Below are 19,198 nucleotides of genomic sequence, written 5' to 3'. Positions count from 1 at the left end.
TTTACATTAAGCCACCAGCCTCCAACCCCCCACCCCTGGCCCAGTCCTAGGCTGCTTCAGTTCTCATTTTGGGAATGAAGCCAACATGTGAGCCCTTTTGCCTTGGGCCCATAGGCACAGTGTTTCCATAGCTCTGAGACTCCATCACCATGCCAGGTTGCAGGCACCTGAGTCCATGTGGCATCTTTCTCCCTGGGAACAGGTGGTCCTGTGTAGCGAGGGATCACCCTTAGGACAGAGGGGGTCAGTGGCACACATTGCAGAGCCTGAGAGCCAGCCAGTCAGAGCTTTCTGCCATGACTGGTGGCCCCTCACTCTTCAATAAAACACCCTTGCAACTTTCACAGCAATGCTGAGTCACTCTATGACTGCAGTGGACCTGCACAGATCTGTGCATCCCAGTGTGGAGGCTGTAGAGGACTTGCATGCCTCTCTTGAGGGCACAGACCCCACCTGAAGGACCAGTGAGTCTGTGGAGGGCTGGTTCCACCACGCGGGGGGGGGGCTGCAGAGAAATCAAGAATCTCTCTTAAGGGAAAAGGGTTGCACACTTTTCAGAGNGGGGGGCTGCAGAGAAATCAAGAATCTCTCTTAAGGGAAAAGGGTTGCACACTTTTCAGAGCCTGAGACCAAACCAGTCCGAGCCTTCTATTACTGGTGGCCATTCTGCTCTCCTCAGTGAAGCACCTGTCACCTCACAATGGTGCTGTGTCCATCCCCAGATCCAGCATTCCTGGCCAGAGACACACACTCTTGTGCAGAAGTTGTGGACAGCCTGCATGCCCCTCATGGAGGCACAGAGCTCTGCCTGCAGCTCCAATACCTCTCATGCCTACCTGACCCTGTCAGAGACTGCAGAGCAACCCAGCATCTCTCTGGGGGTCACAGCAGCCAGCCCACAGCCCCAGCAATCTTGAGTGGAGCAGCCATACCCCACTGGGGAGTTTCAGAGTGGCCCAGTGCCTCTCTTGTGGTCACAGAGTTTTACCATGATTACAGCGACCTTGCCCAGAGTGGTCCACTCCAGCTGGTCAGCTGCAGCAGAGCCCAGCATCTCTCTTGGGGGCACAGGGTTCAACCTTAAGCCCCAGTGACCTCAGCCCCAATGTGCTTGCCTTATATTGCCTTGTGAGGCCCACTTTGTTTGTGGACCTACAGAGTGCCCCAACACCATCTTTAGGGGTACAGGGCCCAGCCCAGAGCTCTAGCAGCTCCACTGAGTTGCCACTCTAGCTGAGCATCTTCTGAGTACCTCATTGTCTCCTTCAGAGCTCAGTGTTCTAATCTCAGCCCCCAGAAATCCCACCTACAGTTGCCCACTTTAGCTGAGAGGTGTTAGGGCACCTCAGTTCATCTACCAGGGTTACAGGATTCTAGTCAAGTTGCCAACAAGCTCATCCAAGGTCACCCACTCCAGCTGAGGACTGGCAGGGCAACCTGACATGTCCTTAAGACTAATTTAATATTGGTTTAATAAAAACAGCTGTATCTTCTGAGTTATCAGCACAATACCCGTGTGTTCAACTTTGGGTGAACACCTGATGTTCACAGGCTATGAAGTGGTTAACAACAACAATAAGAGCCTTAAGATGATGACTAGCCTTGTCTAATATCTCAGTTTTTATAAATTATCTATGTTTAATTGTTAAAATACATATATAAATTGGGTACATGTAAATAAGATCAATGCTTATAAATAATTTTATGTAATTTAAAATCTTAAACTCATGTTAAATTAACTAAAATTTACTCATTAAATTACCAAATTAGACATAAAAACTAAAATATAATTGGGCTTAACAAATATAAGTGTGCTCTTAGCTTTAAATTTATAAGAAAGCTAAATACATTTGGTTGTATTAACCTACATTAAAAAAGTTATTCAAGGGCCGGCCCGGTGGCGCACTGCTACAGTGCACCACTTGGGAGCGCGGCGGCGCTCCCGCCGAGGGTTCAGATCCCACATACAGACCGGCCACTCACTGGCTGAGCAAGGTGCGGGTGCGACACCGAGGGTTGCGATCCCGTTGCCGGTCCTGGTCCGGTACAGGCGCAACACTGAGGGTTGCGATCCGTTGCTGGTCACGAAAAAAGACAAAAAGGGGGAAAAAAAAGTTATTCAAAAATTAGTGTTTTGGAAAATATATTTCTAAAATTATAAAGTGGTTCTCATTTATAAAATGCTGACATGTAACATACAGTTCAAAATTGATTGCTTCCTCGGTTTTCACAAAAATTATAGTTACTGGGGGCTGGCCCATGGCTCACTTGGGAGAGTGTGGTGCTGATAACACCAAGACCATGGGTTCAGATCTCCATATAGGGATGGCTGGTTAGGTCACTTGGGAGAGCATGGTGCTAACAACACTAAGTCAAGGGTTAAGATCCCTTTACAGGTCATGTTTTAAAAAAATAGTTACTAATTGTTAGTAGTCTAATCAATATGCATAATTTTGCTTATAAAGTGTATCAAAAAAAGATGGGCTTTTCATTTTAAAAATCACTAATAGTTTTTATCCAAGGTGAGCCCACCAGTAGCGGCCAGCAGCAACACCAGCCACTGGAACAGTGTGGCTCCATGTGGACCCCTCACCCTGCTGCCTTGGACCCAGGTAGGGAGGAGCCCCAGAGCCTGACCCCATGCCCAGAACCGGCAGCACACAGGGGAGCCCACTGGAAGCGGATGGCAGCAACACCATCCCAGCCAGTGGAACTGTGTGGCTCCATATGGCCCCGTCACCATGACTCAGAACCGGGGGGAGCACCAGCCTATGGATCTGACCCACTGAGTTTGGCCCAGCAGAATTCCACAATGCTAAAGGCTTATTCTATGACCACAGAGTCTCGACCAGGAACCAAGGTGGTCTAACGTAACCACCACCACACCTACTGTCAACCAAAGACCATTCACCCCCACAGTAGCAACCAAGGCCACTCCAAAAGCAACAGAAGAAGCAAACTCCTATCAATTGGTCAAGCATCAGTAAAAAACTACTAGCAATACAATCAATCAAGAAGAAATGACACCACCAAAAGGATACAGTAATGTCCCAAAGTCAGACTCCATGGAACAGGGAATCCTTGAATGTTTGAAAAAGAATTTTGAGCAATGATCTTAAGAAAACTTGAAGAAGTAAAGAAAGATTCAATTAGAGAACAAAATGAAACAAGAAAAAACATCCAGAATATGAAAGAGGAAATCTACAAAGAGATTAATACCATAAAAAGAGTGTAGCACAATTTCTAGAAATGAAAGACTCACTAAATAAAATAAAAAACACAACTGAGAGCTTGAGCAGTAGTGTAGAGCCAGCAGAAGAATGAATTTCAGAGCTTGAAGATGGTCTTTTTGAAATAACTCAAGCAGACAAAAAAAGGAAAAAAAGAATTTAAAATAATGAAGAAAGTCTAACAGAGAGAGCAGAGAACCTCACGTGCTCAAACATCTGAATTGTGTGTATTCCTGAAGTGCAGGAGAAAGGAAAATGTATCAAAAATCTACTCAAGGAAATAGTAACAGAAAACTTCCCAGATATAGGGCGAGATACAGACCTTCAGATCCAGGAAGCTCAAAAGTCCCCAAACAGATTCAAACCAAAAAGATCCTCCCTAAGACACATTATAGTTAAAGTCTCAGAGCTCAAAGACAAAGAAAATTCTACAAGAGAAAAGCATCAGGTCACTTATAGGGGAATCCCTATCAAAAGAACAGTAGACTTCTCAACCAAAACCCTACAGCCCAGAAGAAAGTGGAAGGATATTTTCAAAATAAGAAAAGAAAAAAACCATAAGCCAAGAATTCTTTACCCAGCAAGGCTCTCCTTCAGAAATGAGGGAGAAATAGTGTATTTCCCAGACAAACAAAAGTTGTGGGAGTTCACCACCACACGACCAGCCCTGCAAGAAATTCTCAAGGGAGTCATTCATCTGGAAACTGAATAATGCTGACCATCATCACAAATAAACAAGAAAGAGCAAAACCCACAGTTAAAACAAAAATGGCAGCAAGAAAGATAAAGAAGCTAAATCATTCCACCTTAAATTCCAAATGGCAGCAAGAAAGATAAAGAAGCTAAATCATTCTGCCTTAAATTCCCAACTCACATTGAAGAAGAGAAATAAAAGGGAAAATAATGCTTAAAAGATATTTGAACCACCTAAACAAGTAGCAATTAAATGACAGGAATTAAACAACACTTCTCAATAACTCCTCTAAATGTGAATGGACTAAACTCCCCATTCAAAGGACAGACTAACTGACTGGATTAAAAAGCTAGACCCAAGTATATGCTGTCTTCAAGGGACCCACCTCACCTGTAATGACATTCATAGACTAAAAGTGAAGGGATGGAAAAAGATATACCATGTATATGGAAACCAAAAATGAGCAGGAGTAGCTATTCTTATATTGGACAAAAGAGACATTAAGCCAAAAAACACTTAAAAAGACAAAGAAGGCCATTATATAATGATAAAAGGAACTATGAAGCTAGAAGACATAATCATAAACATGTATGCACCCAATACTGGAGCACCCAGATATATAAGCAAACACTCTTAGACCTAAAGAAGGAGATAGGACCTAATACATTAATAGTGGGTGATATGAACACCCTTTCTCTGTATAGGACAGGACTTCCAGGAAACAAGTCCACAAAGAGACACAGGATTTAATCTACACCCTAGACCAACTGGACTTGGCACATATATGCAGAACATTTCACCCAACAGCTAAAGAATAAACTTTCTTCTCATCAGCTCATGGTACATTCTCCAGGATTGACCACATATTAGGTCACAAATCTAGTCTAAGCAAATTTTAAAAATTGAAATCATCCCCAAAATCTTTTCAGGCCACAATGGACTAAAACTGGAGATAAACAATAAGCAAAATGTTAAAAGCTATACGAATACATGGGAAATAAATAATAGGCTCCTGAAAGACCTATGGGTCCAAGAAGAAATAAAACAGGGAATCAAAAAATTCCAGAAACTAATGAAAATACAGATACCTCATACCAGAACTTGTGGGATACTGAAAAAGCAGTACTAAGAGGCAAATTTATTGAAGTAAAGGCTTACATCAAAAAAATGGAAAGACTTCAAATAAACGACCTAACACTATGCATCAAAGAACTTGAAAAACAACAACAATCCAAGGCTATAGGCAGTAGACAGAAAGAAATAATTAAGATCAGAGCAGAATTAAATGAAATAGAGACCCAAAAAACAATAGAAAAGATCAACAAAACTAACCGTTTTTTTGAGAAGATAAAGAAAATAGACACACTATTAGCTAGATTAACAAAAAAAGGAAAGAAGGCCCAAATGACAAAAATTAGAAATGAAAAGGGAGACATTACAACTGATACTGCAGAAATACAAAGAATCATTATAGACTATTATAAACAACTCTATGACAACAAATTTGAAGATCTGGAAGATACGGATAAGTTTCTAGACACATATAAATTACCAAGACTGAATCAAGAAGAGAGAGAAAACCTGAACAGACCAATAACAAGCAAGGAGATTGAAGCAGTAATTAGCAATCTTCCAACAAAAAAAGTCATCCAGGTCTGGATGGCTTTATAGCTGAATTCTATCAAACTTTTAAAAAGGAGTTAATACCAATTCTCATGAAACTATTCCAAACAATTGAAACAGATGTTACTCTCCCAAATTCATTCTATGAGGCTAATAAAACTCTGATACCAGAACCAGATAACAACACAACAAAAAAAGAAAATTATAGGCCAATATCCCAGATGAATCTAGAAGCTAAAATCCTCAACAGAATATTAGCAACTAGAATACAGCAACATATATAGAAAATTATACTCTGTGATCAAGTGGGATACACCTGAGGGATGCAAGGATTGTTCAATACATGAAAGTCAATAAATGTGATGCATCACGTCAACAAGCTCAAGGACAAAGACCATATGATTATCTCAATAGATGCTGAAAAAGCATTATACAAAATTCAACATTCCTTCATGATAATCACTCTCAACAAATTAGGTATAGAAGGAAAATATCTTAACACAATAAAAGCTATTTATGACAAGCCCACCACCAGTATTATTCTGAAAGGGGAAAAATTGAAGGCCTTCACCTTAAGGACAGGAACAAGAAAAGGATGTCCACTCTCACCACTTCTATTCAACATATTACTAGAAGTACTAGCCAGTGCAATCAGGCAAGAGAAATAAATAAAGAGAATCCAGATTGGAAAAGATGAAGTCAAACTTTCCCTATTTGCAGATGACATGATACTATATATAGAAAAACCTAAAGACTCTATTGAAAAACTCCTAGAGCTGGTTAATAACTTCAGTAATGTTGCAAAATACAAAATAAATGCCCCCAAATCAGTAGCACTTATATACTCAAATAATGGATTAACAGAAAGAGAAATAAAGTAGGCCCATTTACAATTATCACAAAAAAATATGATACCTAGGGATCAATTTAACCAAGGAGGTAAAAGATCCCTACAATGAGAATCACAAACCACTTCTGAAAGAAATTAAAGAAGACACAAAAAGATGTAAAGATATTCCATGCTCTTCAATTGGAAGAATTAACATTGTGAAAATGTCTATACTACTGTAAGCGATCTACAGATTCAATGCAATCCCCACCAAAATATCAATGACATTCTTCACAGAAATGGAAAAAAGAATCTTACTTTTCATATGGAAAAACAAAAGACACTGAATAGCCAAAGCAATCCTGAGCAGAAAAAATAAAGTATGTGACATAACTCTGCCTGACTTGAAATTATACTACATAGCTGTTGCAACCAAAACAGCATGGTACTGGTACAAAAATAGACATTCTGACGAGTGGAGTAGAATAGGGAACCCAGAAATCACTCCTCAGGCTTATAGCCATCTGATATTAAACAAAGGCAGCAAAAACCTACATTGGGAAAAAGATTGCCTCTTCAACGGGTGGTGTTGGGAAAACTGGATATCCATATGCAGAAGAGTGAAAGTAGATACGCACCTCTCACCATACACTAAAATCAACTCAAATGGATTAAAGACCTAGTTATAAGATCTGAAACTGTAAAATTACTAAGGGAAAATATAAGCAAAACCCGTCAGCAATTAGGAGTGGGCACAGGCTTCATGAACATGAGCCCAAAAGCAGAAGCAGCAAAAGAAAAATAAACAAATGGGACTATATCAAACTAAAAAGTTTCTGCACAGGAAACAATCAACAGAATGAAAAGACAACATACAGAGTGGGAGAAAATTTTTGCTAACTATGCATCTGACAAGAGACTAATATCCAGAATATACACAGAACTCAAGCAATTATACAGTAAAAAAAAAAATAATGACCCTATTAAAAAATGTGCAAAGGAGCTGAATAGACATTTTTCAAAGGAAGACATACAAATAGCCAACAGATAAATGAAAAAACACTCAACATCACAAGTCATCAGGGAAGTGCAAATTAAAACCACATTGAGATACCATTTCATTCCAGTTAGACTGGCTATAATCAAAAAGACGGTGAATAACAAATGCTGGCGAGGGAGAGAAGGGAACACTACTGCACTGTTGATGGGAATGTAAATTAGTACAACCTGTTGGGCCTTTAACCTTAAAGTGACATTACAAGTGGATTAACGTGGCAGCCTAAGACGGCACCAGGAGAAAGCAGGGTGGGAGTGTCTGCGGGAATCTTGCCTTAGCCCTTATTGGCCGCACTTGTGAACACTGCGTAATTGCAATAGCTAGGTATTGAGACAGGATGCATGCCCTTAACCCTTAAGCTGATTGGAGGATGTAAAAAAACTGCCTTTGCCATTTACCTTTAAAAGCCAATGCTTGTCTGTTAATAAACGGAACTGCCTGACAGAACCCCCACTGCATCTGAGTGTCCTTTAACCAGCCGGCGGTTGTGCTCACCTCTCTTCACGGCTCTCTTCCCCCGTCTCCTTCCAAACGGGACTGGAGGGAAAGAGTAATCCGGGCTGTTCGCTCGCTCACCAGAAGGAACGAGGCTAGGGCTGTACGGGTCGGCCGCCGGTGGCGGACCCGACAGAGTGGTGCCCCCTGTGAGGCATTTTTTAAAAACTCGTGGGTGAAAGGTGAGTGAGTGAGGCCCCCGGCTGCTCGGTCCTGAAAGAAGGTCAATGAAGGGTGATCAACCAGCAGAGTGGCCCCCACAACCACGGTAGTCACTGTGAAGTAATCCGCCTGCATCTCGAGGTGAGTACCATAACAGGGGGAAGTCCCTGCACTTCTCTGCCCTGTGCTCCCTTTGTCCCTTCCTCATGGGGCAACATGGGAGGCATGTATGGAAAGAGTGATGAGACAGCCTGCAAGGCTCTAAAGTACATGTTAAAAAGCAGGGGCTTAGAAATATCTGACTCCATGGCCGCCGATGGGGCTTAGAAATATCTGACTCCAAGAAATATCTGACTCCATGGCCGCCGATGCCTGGCGTCATGTAGTGAAGGTTGCCCCTTGGGCACCTTTGTCCGACTTGTACTCGTATGAGACTTGGGACTGGGTGCAGATCTTGGCCAGAAAGAACAAGATTAGTCATGGGCTAGACCCCCCCTTAGGGTTCTATCTAACCATCTCTGCCCTAAAACTTTGCTTCCGTCCCGAGCATCAGGAAGGGGCAAAAAGGGATTGGGTGCAGTTCGATGAGGGAAAAGAAAAGGAAACAAAGCTGCCAAGGCAAGGCCCTGAGCCATTGAGTGAGACCTATGCCCCTACTCTGTACCCTCTTCTCCCGGCATATTCATCCCGCGAAAGTTTAGCCAAAGGAGAGAAAGCAGCACCTGAAGAAGTACAGGAGGCTAGTCCACCTTTAAAAACATTCTCGGCAGAGCCACAGGCTTTTCCTGTCATGGCTCGCTGGGAACATCCAGCCATCCACAGCCCATGGGGGGAAGCGGCCCCTCAGGCCTATCCGGTTAATGTTGCTCCCAGTGGAAATAGGCCGGCCGCTTGGTACCCTTGGGAAGCTCATGATCTTAAAGAGCTGAAAAAGGCTGTTGCAGAGGATGGGCCCAATTCCCCATGGGCAGAAACCATCCTCCAGGGCTTAGCGCATCAATCCTGTACGACCCAAGATTGGAAAATGCTCTGTAAGGCTGTCCTCCCTCCAAATCTGTTTATCAAATTCTGTGCCTTCTTTAAGGAAGAGTGCCATGTGCAGGCAGAGATAAACCAAGCAGCCAACCCACCCATCCCTATCAGCTTCGGCATGCTGTCTGGAACAGCAGATCAATTTAGTACTGGAATCCAACAGGCTGCTATCCCAGCCCCCTACCAGGACCAGGTTAGGGCAACAGCATTAGCCACATGGAAAAAATTGACTGAAGGGCCCAGTGAGCCCGCAATGGCTTTGGTCACCCAGTGACCCTCTGAGGACCTACTCTCTTTCATAGTTTGGGTGGAGCAGAGCATACAGAGAAAGTTTCCCCCAGGTCCTCTCTGGGACCAGTTTGTAAAAATGCTAGTGTGGGACGGCATGACTGCCAACCACAAGCTTGCCTGTGCCGGGCTCAAAGATCGTTCTGTGGAAAAGTGGGTCATTGCCAGTAGAGACGTTGGAACCAACAACAAACCAGGGCCTTAACTTCCGCTCTACAAGCTCAAGCAGAAACCCTTGCAAGTGCTATGACCCAGGTTCTTAGTGTCAGGATCCCTAAGGAGAGCCCCAGCGAACCCTTCTATAGGGGTCAATGTTATGGCTGTGGGGAACCAGGTCATTTCAAAAGGGACTGTCCCAACCGGAAAAATAAAAACCTTCCTTCTACGTCGTGCCCTAGATGCGGTAAAGGGCTTAATTGGAAGCGTGAGTGCCAGTCTAAGTTTGACAAGGATGGAAAGCCTTTAAACTAGAGGAGGGGTGATCCCTAGCCCTGTCATCCCAAGGGGATACAAAGCCAGTGCCTCCATGCCCTTCCAGGTGGCCAGTACCCCAGGCTCATTGGACTATTCCTATAGTCCCTGTTTTAAGACCAAAAATGAATCTTAAAATTCAAGGTAGGGAGTTCCGATGCCTCGTTGACACGGGGGTGGATTGAACAGGCCTTAGACAGGAAGAAGTCCCTTCAAGCTGGAAGTTAGTTCCAGGCCCCCAAATTTTGGGGCTAGGGGGAAAAACCCCAACATGGGAAACCCATGAAATCCTTCGCTGGGAAGATGCTGATGGCAAAAAAGGGGAAGTAAAACCTCTCATTGCTGCCGGATTGGCGGCCAACCTATTAGGCCAAGATGTTCTAGGCCAAGCAGATGCTTTCATTGCCACTGACCATAAGGCCTTTATTCTAGATGAGGAGGAGTATCAGCAACAGTTTAATCTCCCCTGTTTTCCAAACTATAGGGGAGATCCCACTTCTTGGGACCTAAGAAACAATCTGCCTCTTCCCAGAGTCAAGTTCCCAGAAACTCCTCATAAACAGATGGCCGGTCACCCCCTATCCTAGAGGCCACTGCTCCCCTGGTACCCCCATCCATTGGGTGAATGGGCCCCCAGTTTGGGTAGAGCAGTGGCCACTTCCTGATAATAAATTGCAGGCCCTACAACAAATTGTTGATGAGCAGCTCCAAGCAGGGCATATTTGCCCATCCACTAGCCCCTGGAATACTCCAGTATTTGTAATTAAAAAGGTCTCTGGGAAGTGGAGAATGCTACAAGACCTTAGAGAGGTCAATAAAAGAATGGTCCTTCAGGGCACGCCACAGAGAGGACTGCCATGGACCCCCGCTATACCAAGCAACTTATACTTAGTAACCATAGATATCAAGGACTGCTTTTTCTCCATTCCACTGCACCCGAGTGATTGTGAAAAGTTTGCCTTTTCTATCCCCTCCGTAAACTTTCAGTGTCCCAAGCGGCGGTTTGAGTGGCTGGTGCTTCCCCAAGGCATGGCTAATAGTCCCTCATTTTGCCAAATGTTTGTTTCTCAGTTGCTTAATCCTGTGAAACAGCTGCCATGTGTAGTTCTTTATCTTCCATGGATGACATAATTCTTGGGGCACCAACGCCCACGGACTTATCTCATGCACTCAGCCTGTTTCTCTCCTGCTTGACTAAATGAGGGTTATAGGTGTCAGCCGATAAGGTCCAGACCATACCCCCATTTAAAATTCTGGGCACACTTTTATCGTTAGAAAAGGCTAGCCCATTAAAGCCTCAGCTAACCATCTCAAATTCGTATACTCTCCCTCAATTACAAAAGCTTCTAGGCAAAATAAATTGGCTATGCTCATGGATTCCCCTTTCCACTGGCCAGCTTGCTCCCCTGTTTGCCCTGTTGCATGCTTCTGACCACAGCACCCCCTTCATGCTTCTGCCTGAGTGCTGTCAGCTTTTAAAGTCAGTCCAAGATCTCCTAAACAGCACCCAGTTGAAACGATATGACCCTGAGTCCCCTGTAGATTTATGGCTCATGGCCACTAACACCACGTACATGGCTGCCCTACCCCAAAGCGGGGAGCCACTCCAATGGGTACACTTATCCCTAGGAGGGGCCCCCCGGGTGTACACCGCTTTGAACCAAGCTGCTGACCTAATAATGAAAGGAAGGGAATACTCACTAAGATGTTTTCCAAAGGAACCACAGAAAATTGTCGTCCCCTTCCGCTTGGCAGATTTTACATGGTTAGCTCAAAATCAAAACCGGCTGGCACTAGCCCTAGAAGGGTATCTCGGGGTTGTTGATTGCCACTATGGCAACAATAAATGGGTCAACACAATACAAAGAGCTGTTTGCTACACTCATTGCCCTACAAAAGGTGCCAGACCCCATTAACCTTTTTACGGACAGCTTATATGCAGCCAATCTTCTCCCTGGGCTTCTGGGAGCCCACATTCGCTTAGATTGTAATCCCATCTCCTCCCTTATGATACAAGTAAGGAGTACCTTACAAGGCTGCAATAACCCTATTTTTGTACAACACCTTCGGGGTCATCAAGGGATGCCAGGATTTCTAGCCACTGGAAATGCCCAGGCAGACACTCTTGCCTCTCAGGGCCCTAAAATATATACAATAGATAGTGCCAACCAACTGCACACTTTAACTCATGTAAATAGGCGTGGTGTACAAGCCAGGTTTCCAAATATACCTATTTCACAGCTAAAAAGGATTGTACACACATGCAAGTCATGCTTTCCTTATCTGCAGGTACCTCCCTTACAACCGCCAGGGGTCAATCCTAGGGGACTCAAGCTTAATGTGCTGTGGCAAACTGATGTAACTCACTTCCCGCCTTTTGGGAGACTCAAATATGTTTTTGTGTCCATTGACACCTATTCACATGCATGTTGGGCCACAGCACACGCAGTTGAAGCTGCTAAGCATGCAAAATATCACCTGCTGCAGTGTTTTGCCACCTTAGGGCTGCCAGCACAAATTAAAACAGATAATGGGCCTTGTTTTTCTAGCAAAGCCTTACAAGAATTCTTAAAACAATGGAACATTAAACATACAACAGGAATTCCCTATAACCCCCAAGGACAAGCCATTGTTGAATGGCACCACCAATGCCTAAAAAATCAATTATTAAGACAAAAAGGGGGAGTCACCAGCCCTCATCAGCAGTTGGGACAGGCACTCCTAACTTTAAACATCCTAAATTTTTCCAAAAATGAAAAATTGTCTGCCTTTCAGAAACACTGGTCAGCTCAACCACCGTGCCCGGAAGTCCAAGTGCGATGGAAAGACCCCTTAACAGGCCAGTGGAGGGGCCCTGACCCGTTGCTAACTATGGGTTGAGGGTTTGGTTGTATCTTCCCCTTCAGTGAGTCAACCCCTATATGGGTCCCAGCCAAAAATCTTAAGTTCTTACCAGACACCCAGGGTACTGAGGACCCTGAGGAGTTTATTGTTTGTATGTTTCAGACCGCATTATGAACCCTTTGTGGATGCTCCAAGTGGCTGCCCTCCTAAGGTCAACAAGGGCCTCTGCCACCGGGGAAGGTCTCCAGGAGCCAGCCTACCAAACCTGGGAAGTCATACAAGCCGCTTGGAAGTGTCTATATATATATATGTAAAAAAAAAAAATTGCTAACATCACTTTTTGAAGTTCTTTTACAGAATCGACGAACATCACTTCTGTTGTTCTTACAGCAAGGAGGACTATGTGGAGTTCTTTTACAGAATCGACACAGACCAGACCTGTTGTTCTTATAGCAAGGAGGACTATGTGCTGCCTTCAAAGAAAAGTGCTGCTTCTACACCGACCACTCTGGAGTGGTCAAGGATTCCCTAGCTAGGCTTAGAGAAGGGCTAGAAAAGAGCAAAAAAAAAAAATAGTGAGCAAGAGCAAAGAACCAATAGTGATTGGTTCTAAAGCTGGCTTTCAAGTTTCCCGTGACTCACCACCCTGCTGTCCTCCCTGCCAGGCCCCCTTAGCCACTTTCACCTTGGGGCCTTATGCCATTCGTCAGGTTGTGTCCCCTGCAAGGCACAACACCACTTCTGTCATAATGTTCACCCAGGTGGTAGAAGAGGTGGCCCATAATGAAAGCCCTGAAAGCTCTTTGGGTCAATATGGCCCTTCAAGCAACATCAATCTCTAAGGCTCCACCCCACCCTGCTTGGCTGGATAGTCAATGATGGGTAAGATTTCCAGAGGGAAACAACCTAAGACAGGCACAGCCACCAGAGGGAATGGAGGCGAGGCTGGGTAGGTTAGCCACCTCCAGCTGCCTTATTAAAACAGAAAGGGGGAGATGTTGGGCCTTTAAAAAGCTAACACCACCTTAAAGTGACATTACAAGTGGATTAACGTGGCAGCCTAAGACGGCGCCAGGAGAAAGCAGGATGGGAGTGTCTGCGGGAACCTTGCCTTAGCCCTTATTGGCTGCACTTGTGAATGCTGCATAATTGCAATAACTAGGTATTGAGATAGGATGAATGCCCTTAACCCTTAAGCTGATTGGAGGATATAAAAATTCTGCCTTTGCCATTTACCTTTTTTTTTTTTTTTTTTTTTTTTTTTTTATTTTAAAAGATGACCGGTAAGGGGATCTTAACCCTTGACTTGGTGTTGTCAGCACCACGCTCAGCCAGTGAGCAAACCAGCCATCCCTATATGGGATCTGAACCCGTGGCCTTGGTGTTATCAGCACCGCACTCTCCCGAGTGAGCCATGGGCCAGCCCTGCCATTTACCTTTAAAAGCCAATGCTTGTGTGTTAATAAACGGAACTGCTTGGCAGAACCCCCACTGCATCTGAGTGTCCTTTAACCAGCCGGTGGTATGCTCACCTCTCTTCATGGCTCTCTTCCCCGGTCTCCTTCCAAAGGGGACAGGTGGGAAAGAGGAATCCTGGGCCGTTCACTCGCCCACCAGAAGGAACGAGGCTAGGGCTGTACGGGTTGGCTGGCGGTGGACCCGACAAGGAGCCAGGCACAGGGAACTGTTACATGGGACAGGAGCCAGGCACAGGGAACTGTTACATGTGAACAGGAACATACACAGGGAACTGTTACATGGGACAGGAGCCAGGCACAGGGAACTGTTACATGGGACAAGAGCCAGGCACAGGGAACTGTTACATGGGACAAGAGCCAGGCACAGGGAACTGTTACATGGGAACAGGAGCCACGCACAGGGAACTGTTACATGGGACAGGAGCCACACACAGGCAACTGTTAAGTGGGAACAGGAGCCAGGCACAGGAAACTGTCATGTGGGAACAGGAACATACACAATGAAAACTTGTACGCTTGGTTGCTCTAACGGCTCGTTCTTGGCCTCTGTGACCCAGCTCCCTGCTTGCTTTGTGCACCTGGACAAAACCGTGTGCCAACGGGAGGTGCTTTCTGCCTTTAAAATCCCCACAAGACCAAGGCTCAGGGCTGTCCTCCCTTGGTTGCTCCTTGAGAAACAGTCGCTGGCCCGCTGGAGTGAATGAGCTGCCCTTTTCTGCACGAGTGGCCTGTAAGTGCATTTCTTGCGAGAGGGCGCCTCACAACAGTGGCAGGTGTGGCCGCTCACCAGGCTGTCATGCCAGGGTCGTCAGGAAAAGAGAGGCCTATGGGCCGTGGTGTCGGAGCTGGGGTGCGTGTCCCGGTGTCCTGCGTGAGTGACGATCCCTCCACTCGGAGGTCTGGGGGCTGCTGAGCTCCATCAGCCGCTCAGAAGCAGCGACGTCCGCAGCAACGCCACCAGGCAGAAAGCAGGAGCTGTGACAGCCGGGCGTCCTTCCATGCCGCCACCGTCCGCCTCTTCCGCTGGCCCGTCACCACCTGCAGGAGGACGAAGTGCTTCCTGGCTGCTCCGGGGCAGGAGGAGGCCGGTGGCACTGCCACGGTGGCCTGAGCTGTGACGTGACGTCCCCCAAGCGCCTCTGCGTCCTCCCGCAGCGCTGTGCAGGCCGCGTAGCCGCCCAGAGTCCACGCAGGAGCCGCGGTGTCTGTGTCCGGAGGGTGGCAGCAGCCGGTGCACAGCCCGGGAGGTGGGCGCCCCACCCATGACACGTCAGAGGCCGCCCGGGCCCCTGCTGGTGGCAGTCCCTGTCCCCGGCAGGAGGAGGACAGAGCCGCCCTCCCGACTGTCCCTCCGGGAGACGCGGTGTGGGGAGGGGCTTCCCGCAGCGCTGCTGAGGCCCCGGCCCGTCTGTGTCACTCCCTACCGCCTTCCTGCCCTGGGCTCAGATGCTCAGGGTCAACTGTGGACAGCAGGACCCCAGCTCGGCGCCCCATTTCCTGCTGAGCTGGCGCCATCAGGAGGCCACAGAGGGCTGAGGCCTATGGCGTGTCCCATGTCGGCACCCCAGGTCACCGGGTCTGGCGCAGGAGACCGTGGTCAGTGTCCACAGACCTGGTGGGGATTGTGGTAGTGCTGACTGTGAGCTCCTGTGGCACCGTGTCCCTTTAGCACCTGCCAGAGGATGGGGCCCCCTAAAAGGAGTGGCCAGAAGGCAGCCACCCTGCTTCAGGCACTCCCAGAATAAAGCTGGTCCTCACCCGTGTGGCCTGAGATGTGCCCTCTACTGGGCCTTATGGCCTCAGCATCCCCAGGGACAGCTCCCGTGCTTAGCATCTGATGGGGTCCTGGCCACCCATGGACAATTCCTGATTCCCTGTTCTCGGGTGAGGCCCAGCAAGGATGGGGACTCTGGATCCACTGGGAGGTGCCTAGATGGGAGCATGTTGGTCCATGTGACCTGCAGCAAGCCTGCCAGGGACCAGATGTTGGGTGGTGGTGTCAAGACCTAGGTTTTTAGACCCTCCGAGTGTCCCCACATGTGAAGGTCAGGACATCTGAGCCCACAGAGTCCAGTCTGCCTGGTTCTGGAGGCTCCTCTGTGTGGCCCAGCCCCGTCCCATCATCACATGCTCACATGCACCCTCCTCAGCCCTCCTGCCCATCTGGCTCTGCCTCTGTGTTCCCTGGGGCTGCAGCAAGGCAAGGAGGAGGTGGGCTCAGTGCTGCAGGCCCACGTCAGGCATAGTGAGCTGGAGAATGTCACCTTCCTCTGGAGGCAGGGGAGCTGGGGGCAGAGAGACACATTCCAGGTCCTGGTCCAGCCAACACCGAAGATGGAGAGTTGGTGCTGTGGGTGGTGAGTGGTGGGTGGGTGGCACAGTCAAAGGCCTGGGCTGTCCTTCCCCACAGCTCCGCATGACACCCCTTGAGTGGGCTCATCCACTGTCCGCCCCCCCTCCCCAGCCCGTGGGCTGTCCTGGCAGTGGCAGGGCTGGCAGATAACCTCCATCAAGGGAGTGCTCCATCAGTGGCCACCTCTCCCTATTATCAGGATGCCTGCCCTGCTCCTGTCCATCTCCTGGCAGGGAGGGGTGGTGCCTGCTCTGTTCCTTCACTGGCTGCACACAGTAGGTGACTTGTCACTCTCTGAGAAAGAAAACAAGCAGATTCCTCCCTGCCCACCCTTCACAGGGACCCAGAGGCATCTCAACCTCTAGTTCATGCATCAACGTGCTCCCTATTATGTAGATTCTCATCTTCCCACTGGGGAGATTCTCAGCACTGGTGGCTGCAGCCACCCCAGCCCCATATGCAGCTGGGCACAAAGGACTGAGGTGCATGGCCGATGTGAGAGGAGGGGGCTCACCACATCCCTCTCCTGGGCCCCACATCAAGTCACGGGTGGGGATTGATACTGGCAGGGCCTGGCTCTCCTCCCCAGGGTGACTGTGACCCCATTCTTAGCTCTATGACCCCTTTCCTCCTGCAGGGAGCCCCAAACCTTGGCCCTCCAGTGGGAATGACAAGGTGTGTGGGACCAGGGTACTGCCAGGACCCTCTGTCATGACCCAGAGTCCACTCACATTTCCAGCTGGTCCTGGTGTTGGAGTGAGCAGGACTGAAGCCATGTTGGGAACTAAAACCCCCTGAGCTGCAAGGGCAGGGGATTTTTAAAAGGACAGTTTTTTTCCTTTCTCTTTCTTCCCATCCCCTGACTTTCTTATCTTGCTTGTTAAAGAGGAGAACAAGGCTGAGAAGCTAATCAGTACTTTGCAAAGCTTACAGTTCTTTCTTTGACCCTTGTAGAGTTTTGAGAAATGATCAAGGCCAAACGACTGGAAGCTGACCTTGGGCAAGAGCCAAGTCAACCAGAGCTCTGTGAAGTGAAACTGTGCAAAAGACTGCAGAAAATGTCATTCCACACTGGAGCAAATCAAAATCTTGCAGGGTCCCAAGATAACGGTGAAGGTGAGAACAGAACCAGAAGAAGCCTTGGTGAGACCTCCTGACTCGTAGACTTGGTCCCCTCGTGGCTCATGGAACCTTCTCTCCTGCTTTTCACCTCCCATGTTCCATTCCCTCAAGCCATCCTTTAGGAACCCCTCAGTAAATCTAAATCTTTCAGACGGGAAATCCTACCATCTCCTTCAGCTGAATTCATCTGCTTTTCTAACACCAACCATTTGACTTCTGAGGGTTTTTTTCTCCTCCAGGAAGTGGACAGGTGGACCTGAGTTCAGTAACACTGAGATCAGCCATCCCCATCACAACAGGGGAGGCTGCATCCAAATCTACAGGAGGGCGGCACATCTGTAGTCTGGACAAGAACTGCTATGACCCCTACTGGGACTGGCTGACTCCCAACTACAGGGAAAGCCCAGGAGGTCGGGAATTTGGTCTGTTCTGTTTGATGGATTATGCTAAGTGCCTACAAAAGTGACTGTACATCACAGGCACTTCATATATGCTTGGGCCCCTCATAGCTCAGGAAACCTTCTCTCCTGCTTTTCACCTCCTATGTTTCATTCCCTCAAGCCATCATTTAGGAACCACTCAGTAAATCTAAATCTTTCAGATGGGATGGCCTACCATCTCCTTCAGCTGAATACATCAGCTTTTCTAATGCCAACCACTTGACTTCTGGGGTTGTTTTCTCCTCAGCTGGGTCGGCAGCTGGACCTGAGTTTGGTATCGCTGAGGTCAGCCATCCCTGCCACAACATGGGAGGATGCATCCAAATCTACAGGAGGTGGCACATCTGTGGTCAGGATAAGACCTACTATGAGCCTTACTGGGACTGGTTGACTCCCAACTGGAGTGGGAGCCCAGGAATTTGTTCCACTCTGCTTCATGGATTATGTTAAGTGCCTACAAAAGTGACTGTACATGGCAGGCACTTTACTATATGCTTGTTGAATGAATAAACCCCAATGAGCACCTTCCCATACACGTGAGTGCACCTGGGACACTCTGCCTGGCCAGGAACCTCTACATGGTATCCCAAACCTCTTTTACAAATTTGAAAATAGTGCTAAGCAAACCCAGGGGCTGGTTAGAGATGAGGCAGGGGCTGCTTCATGGGGAGAGGGAAATAGTCAACATGACCCAAACTTCGAGTCCTTTCCAGAGGGGCACACACTAGATAGGTACTTTCCATGGCTCATTCCATGTAGTCCCTGCAATGACCCTCTTGGTCTGATCCTTTTGGTACCCACTTTTCAGAGATGCAAACGGCTCAAGAGCAGTGACATTCTTAAGCCACAGCTAGTTGGAGCTGGGTCACCTCTGTGCCATAGAGGAGTGGGGCTCACCCTCCCAGCAGCAGGTCCAGAACCCATTGGTTGGAGGTGAGGGCTTAGCAGGAGCACAGGAAAATGAGAGAGTCAGAGGGGTCACTGCCCAGGTGCCACAGTTTGTGCTCCAGAAGTTTCTCCAGTGTGTCTGCCTGGACTGTCCCCATGCAGCAGGCCTCCCCTCTGTGGGGTGGGACAAGG

The sequence above is a fragment of the Galeopterus variegatus genome, unplaced genomic scaffold (assembly GCF_000696425.1).
Source record: "Galeopterus variegatus unplaced genomic scaffold, G_variegatus-3.0.2 Scaffold3125, whole genome shotgun sequence".
Classification (NCBI taxonomy): Eukaryota; Metazoa; Chordata; class Mammalia; order Dermoptera; family Cynocephalidae; genus Galeopterus; species Galeopterus variegatus.
The sequence above is the reverse complement of the archived record's forward strand: the minus strand, read 5'-3'. Positions refer to the sequence as shown.